This window comes from Urocampus carinirostris, chromosome 12 (genome assembly GCF_059441175.1).
Source record: "Urocampus carinirostris isolate Australia breed hairy pipefish chromosome 12, RoL_Ucar_1.0, whole genome shotgun sequence".
Classification (NCBI taxonomy): Eukaryota; Metazoa; Chordata; class Actinopteri; order Syngnathiformes; family Syngnathidae; genus Urocampus; species Urocampus carinirostris.
In genome coordinates this window covers 34547484-34554688 of record NC_142360.1, presented here as the reverse complement: position 1 = coordinate 34554688, position 7205 = coordinate 34547484, and positions in this window count along the sequence as shown.

Sequence of the window (7205 nt, the reverse complement as noted above, 5' to 3'; positions counted from 1 at the left end):
GAAAAACTGATCAATGGCCGGGAGGAAAACAAGAACAAAAACACAGGACAGACAAAAACAAAGCTTGCTGAGTCAAAACGGAGATTCGGAGACGAACCGACAAAAAACGACTGACAGGGCAGAGTTTAAATACTGACAGGGAGCAATTTGTCAACGAGCCCCAGCTGGCGCCCACGGGCGGGGCCAGTTGGGTGCCATGGCAACCGTGACAATCCCGTGAGTTTTCAGCTATATTAGTATTATTATCTAATCAGCACATCGTTACTTTGATAATTACATTATTAACTTAGTTGTTATAAATGTACTTTCTTCTAATCCACATAAGTGAATGAAGTACATACTTTCTGTATTCATTTAAAGTTTAGAAGTTTTCATATCAGTATTTTCCCAACAATGGTCTTCTGATGCATTAGCCTTATCTTATCATACAACCTTCAAAATACAGCTGTGTTCAGTTTTAACAAAGGGCTCTTGTGAACATGTGACTTTCCAGGAAAATCCCATCCTAGTAAATTTCATTTTCCATTTCGTCAAACCCACGCCATTTTCCTATAAGAGAGGGGCGGGACATTTTTTTGATCCCTTTTCCGAAAGAGACCTTTTCCTTGTCTTTATTGATGCCTTATCAAGAATATCTTTGCAAAATATTATTTCAAAAACGGCAACCTCAGTGGAACTGTTTAAATCCAGGCTTAAAAGACTCTTCTATTCTATAGCTTTTGAATGACATATGATTCAGGTTGACAATATCTGTGTATTATTTGATATTGCAACATCTGTTGCAGCCTAGTCATCCTGGAAGGGGGATTACCTCACGTGCGGTCCCTTCTCAAGGTTTCTTCATTTTCCTCATGTTGAGGTTTTTGAGTTTTTCCTTACCCTCATGTAAGTTTTATTTTATTTATTTATTTATTTATTTATTTATTTATTTATTTATTATAACTTTTTATTTCTCACACACATTTTGACAGAGGTTTGATTCCACCATCATACATCAACACAAACACAAAATATATACACTTGACATACCCATAAATAACAGAAGAAACAACAACAACAACAACAAAAATGTCAATAAAAAGTGAGGTGTTTAGACATCAAGTAAAAATTGTGTGATAAGCTTCCACCTTTTTCGAATGGATCAAGTGCCAGTTGAAGTCTTGCAGTGCAAGTCTCCATTGTTTTATGTCAGGAGGTTGTGGTTTCAGCCAGGACACTGTGATCATTTTCTTTGCTACCAGAAGCATAACCTTTAGTATATATTTATTTCATTTAATAATTTCCTTTTTGTATTGTCATTCTTTGTAACAATGTACACAGAACGAAATGTCGATACACCTGACCCGTTGTAGCGAGCCGATGCAGCCGCAGCCAACAGAGGGCGCCGCCATTATACCAATTAGGTATGACTCGGCCGAGGCGCGAACCAGCGACCTCCCAGTCTCAAAGCGGGCACACTACCATCTAGGCTACTGAGCTGGTATGTTGACCAGTCAATAATTCTTCTGGCAAAATTCCTAATACATAGGTCACTGGGTCCAACCGCAACTCCCAACCAATAATTAATTTTATTTCTGTCTGAATACGTCTCCAAAAATGTAATATTACAGGGCAATTCCAGAAAATATGCTCAAAGTCTCCGACGATCCCACAGTTACGCCATCATAGATTTGAGGTATTTTCATATTTTGAAGTGATAGAGGGTGTATAGAAGAATCACATTTTTACATTCCATTCCCTCCATGTCAGACTGCTGGTTATTTTGTGTCCCTCTTTCAAAGTTTTTTCCCTTTCGTTGTCATGTAAGTTTTGGATCAGGGGATGGTGTACTAATAGTCTGTGGTTTGCAATAATCTGTGCAGCCCTTTGAGACTCTTCGTGATTAAGGGCTATGCAAATAAACATGACTTGACTTGACTTGACGTTTCGGGGGAGAACGCTCTCCTGATTCCTTTGGTCAGGGGTTCACTCTGTTTAATTTCATATTGTAACTTTGTAATAAAAGTTCTCGGCTGAACTGCTCCCTTTATTTTTCCTTTTTGTCCTCGTCCAAAAACTGGGTCTTACGGATTGTGGCTATTACTTTATAAAGCCATATTCGGGGTTACTTATTTGTGATCTAGGCTTATATATGAATATGTATGTTAATTGCAGTCATTTTGGTTTTGCTGATCATTTTGTGTTTTGAAAAAGAAATGAGAATATACACTGGAATGCAAAACACCTTATAAAATTTTGAACATTTTTTAAATGATAACATTAGCATTGTTTCACAGTTAAATGTCATTTTATTGCATCTATATCATGGTACTACAACGCTTTTTTTAATAAGACGACTAAAGAGATTTCGCACAAAAAAATTGTTTTTCAGAAAACGTGCTGTACAACATTAGAGAACAAAAATGACTTAAGCAAGGGAAAAAAAATCTGAAGGTTACAACAGTCAGCAATAAGTAAGAAGTGTACAGGCTTCTTTGAATGACTTAAACAGAGGATAGCACCCATCTCACACACTGCTCTCGTGTGATTTTGGTCCATTCTTCTTCCAGCCACCTACACAGTTCTGTGATTGTAGTGGGTATCTTGACCATAACTTTGTAACCAAGGATTTTACAGAGGTTCACTATTGGATTGAGATCAGGACTCTGGGCAGGCCTTGCAGTTAATTCTACATGCAATTGAAATCTGATGGATTGGTCTGCATTTATATCGCTCTTTTCAAGTCAATGAAGAAAGCACTCCCAAAGAGCTTCACACTTTTCCCCTTTACACAATAACTAACCAATAGCAGCGTCAGCCATGCAAGGCAACTACCTGCTATTAGGGATTCAGTGTCTTGCCCAAGGACACTTCAACATATAACACATGTAACACAGAGGTGCCGGGAATCGAACCTGCGACCTTTTGATCCCAAGACGAGGTAACATACATGTTAAGTTTCAGAAATGGGAAATCGGGATATATTTTTTTTCCGACGCGATTATTATTATCATCATTATTATTATTATTATTATTATTTGAAAAGACAACAATAAAATTCGTTTTTCAATCTACTTTATTGTTATTTTATGTTTACATTTGATTATTACAATGTTTAATTATTCCAAATTTTCTGGTGTTCTTTTACAGAGTCATATGTAGCACTCTTATTCGTCTGCTGCTCTCGAAGGAATTAGATCACGTGGAGTTCGAGATTATGATTGCCGAGTCTCGATAAAAGCTTTTTCCGGTGCAGAACGGCAAACAAGACGATGATAAAGACTATGGATAATTTGGCTACATTTTAATCGGCAAAACTTTGTTTACATAAGCATTTCGGCGACCCAAAAAAATAAATAATAATTTTTAGAAATCGGTAGATGTTGCTCTCAGATCGGAAGGCGGGAGAATCGTAGCCAAAGCGGTAGTTTTTTGACCATATCGGGAGACTTAACAAGTGTGAGCTAATGCCGCCCAATTCCAACTCTTACATTCAAGAAATTCATTACTCGTTTTGCTGTCAAGAAGCATTTTCCTGCATGAAAACTGAAAGCTGATTGGGCGATGAACGCATGTAAGGATTCACGTGGTGTTGAAGAAGGTTCTGATACACAATTGTATTCACTCGGCCATGGAGCTGGACAAGAGGCCCAATTCCTGCTGCAGAAAACATTCCCCAAACCATGACTCTTCTTTCTCCACCTTTAACTGACTTTTTTACACACTTTGGGTTTAGTCATTCTTCAATGTGTCACCAATCATAATGCTTCCCAATAGACCCAAGTAAATCAAATTTGCTTTCATCACTGAAGTGATTGTTTTAATGAGAGGTTCGCTCACTGCAGTGTGGGCCTTGAGTCCAAATGATCTTAAACAGCGAGACACTGTATGCCAAGACCAGGGTTGGGTAGGGTTACTTTAACTTGATTACTTTCAATTACTTTTGGATTACTCCAATACCAAATATGCTAATAAAAGACAAAAGAAACTATACATGGAACAGCAAAAATGATGTTGGCAAGCTGTTTGGATTTATTTTCATTTTGTTGTTCAGAGAGGTTCAGCCCCGTCGTCTTTTGACAAGATCCAGTGTTTGCTAACTTACAGCTCTTCTGCCCTATTCATCCATTGCCGCTTGTCTGAGTATGATTGTGCTTCTGGTTTGCGCCAATGATTTGAGCCAAAGATTTGAGCTAAAGGTGAAATGACGTCAAGACGCAGCACCAACCTATAATGTAAATGGTACGCGGGGAGAGGCTGGGAAAGGCCATGAGAGGCCATGAGAGGCCAGGTGAGGCGAGGAAGGCCAGAATTGTGTAGTGGAAACGGGACTTTAAGCTTAAGTTCGTAACAATGACGTGCCATTAACCAGGAGCTCAAAGGATCTCCTCTGCTCGTCTTTGGTGATTTTGTTGCTCAGGACAACCGTGTAGTTTCCGGCATCGGATTCAGTGACGCCGCGAAAGATGAGGGCGTCGCTTCTTTGTTTGATCCGGCGGTCTTCCCTCAGTGGAAGGCCATTTTTTAAACTGCGGGGATAAACATCCTCAACACGAGCCTTGAAGGATACTTTGAAAATATTTATGTGGAAAACAAAAAACTTTTAAGACAAAAAATTGGTTACTTTTGTTCTCCAAGCATTATGATGGACTGTTTTTGTTTTTCTGTTTGGTGCACTGCGATAACAAACGCTGGCTGAAATCCATGTGATAGCTGAAATGTGTGGCATATTCCAGGGTTGGGTCGGGTTACTTTAACTTGATTACTTTCAATTACTTTTGGATTACTCCAATACCAAATATGCTAATAAAAGACAAAAGAAACTAAATATGAAAATAAGTTTTCTGCAGGCTTTGGGAGTAACGGAATACATGGAACGGCAAAAATGATGTTGGCAAGCTGTTTGGATTTATTTTCATTTTGTCTCTGTCGATTTTTATGTTAGTTTTGCCGGAGATCAAAGAGATCAAAGCCAGGAGAGAAAGCTTACCACGTGTTGTGAGTCATCATTTTATTCATATTTAGTTTATTTTGTCTTTTATTAGCATATTTGGTATTGGAGTAATCCAAAAGTAATTGAAAGTAATCATGTTAAAGTAACCCTACCCAAGCCTGGCCAAGACAGATCCTTACCATGTACACCACTGAACTGGCGAGCAATTCCAGCTGCAGAGTGGGAACAAATAACCAATGACATCCCCCCACAGTGACCAAGTCTTTTTTGCATTTGTCTTCTGTGGACACCTAGCCTTTTTGGTCAACTTAAATGAGTTTTGTAAAGATTCAATATTTTTGAAATCATTTGGAACGATCAACCTGTCTTGTGATGGCTGACAGGGTCGTCCCTTTCGTTTTCATCATGACAACTTGCTGCCTGAGGCTTTCAGTCACTTAGAATGATGGTTTGACTGATAATCAGGAAAATTAGCACCATGCGCTAGATTAGCGCCGTGAACTGGGAGGCACCTCAACGTTTTTTCTAATTTTGATCTGTGTATTTTTGGCAATGTACGTTTTTTTAAAATACCTTGTATATTTTGTAAAAATGTGTAGTAGAATTGTTTAGAGCAGTGTTCTCGTTTGCCAGCGTCCCCGCGTCCTGGGCGCATTATTTTTGCTGGGGATGCAACTCTTTTGACACAAAATTGTCATTATTACCCGATTCCTTTTTTTTTAACAAAGATTTACCGCTCTCCAAACTTTTCGTCAGGCAGATCCGCCATTGTTGTTTTGGTCTCGCGGTTCGAGTTTTCGTCTGCACGTGCACGCCGATCTCGGAAAACGAGATCTCGTTGCTTCAAGATTACATCATTGTTGTGGTGGTCGTCGTTGGGTGAAGGTTAAGTATGCATACCTGTCAACCTGTACGTTTTTGCCGTACAAAGTACGTTTATTATGCATTTTAAGACGTGTACGACGTACAAGAAAATCTGCAATAAGTCGAAACATAATGCAGAAAGTGATAACAACGGCAATAATTCCGGCATGAAAAAACAGCGGAGAAATTCGCGGAGGCAAGGAAAACACATGTGTTGAAGCGAACGATTCGACGAAAGAAAATAAACAAAAGAATACTCCTAGCAAGAAAAGAACTTTTCTGCCAAAATGGACTAAATGATATTCCTCGTGACGCTATGAGGAGGATGATAATGGATTGGACCTTGAGAAGGCATTACAACTGTGGCGGGACAGCAAACCATGAAGAATATATGAACTGAAAAATCTGAAGTGATAACTGCTTTGTATTACCAATTAACTGTGATTAAAACTGAATGAAAATATAGATTAATATAATTATACAAAATAATATTGCTTAAATAATGTACAATATTGTTGAGAACTGAAAAATTTTGAAGTGATAACTAATTTGTATTACCAATAAACTGTGATGATTAAAACTGAATGAATATATAGATTTATATTATATATTTGTCGCTGATTTATAATTTCAACCTCGATAACACTAAATTTTGGGGACTCATAGATCTCTGTTGGGACCCGTAGATTTTTCAGCACGCGAGTCCCCGGGACCCATCACTTTTCAGAGGTAAAATGAACACTGATAGACACAACATAATGGTGCTATTTTTTCAGAATATTTCAGTTGTTTGTAAAATGTTCTTTAATTTTGAACTCCAGTTTATTCTAAACCACAGGTGTCAAACAGGCGGCCCGCGGGCCAGATCAGGCCCGCTAAGGGATTGAATCCGGCCCGCGAGACAACAACCAGAGAAGCGCAAGAGAAAAACAAGCTGCAGGTTGAAATATGTCCACTTGATGTTGCCAAAGCCAGGTGCCTCTCACAAGGACACTCTACTTGTATTTATTTCTCTCTCTCTCTCTCTCTCTCTCTCTTTCTTTTCCACCCTTTTCTGCCACTCTGTCTCTGTCTCTTTCACTCTCTGTCTCTCTTTTTCTCTTCCTTTGTTGCTCTTTGTCTATTTCTTTCTCTGTGTCTTTTTAAATTATTTTGCTCTAATTTCCATTTTTTCTTCTCTTTTCTCTTTCTCTCTTCCTGCCTTTTGCACTTTTTCTCTTTTCTGTCCTTCTGTTTTTCTATTTCTCTTTGGATTTCTTTCTACCTCTCCCTTTCTTTTTCCCCTCTCACGACTTTTTATCTTTTGTTTCTCCCTCTCTCTCTTTCTTTGTCCCGCCCTCTCTCCTTTTCCGTCCCGCTTTCTCTTTTTTCTTTATCTCTCTTTTTCTTTCTCTTTCATCTACTAGTC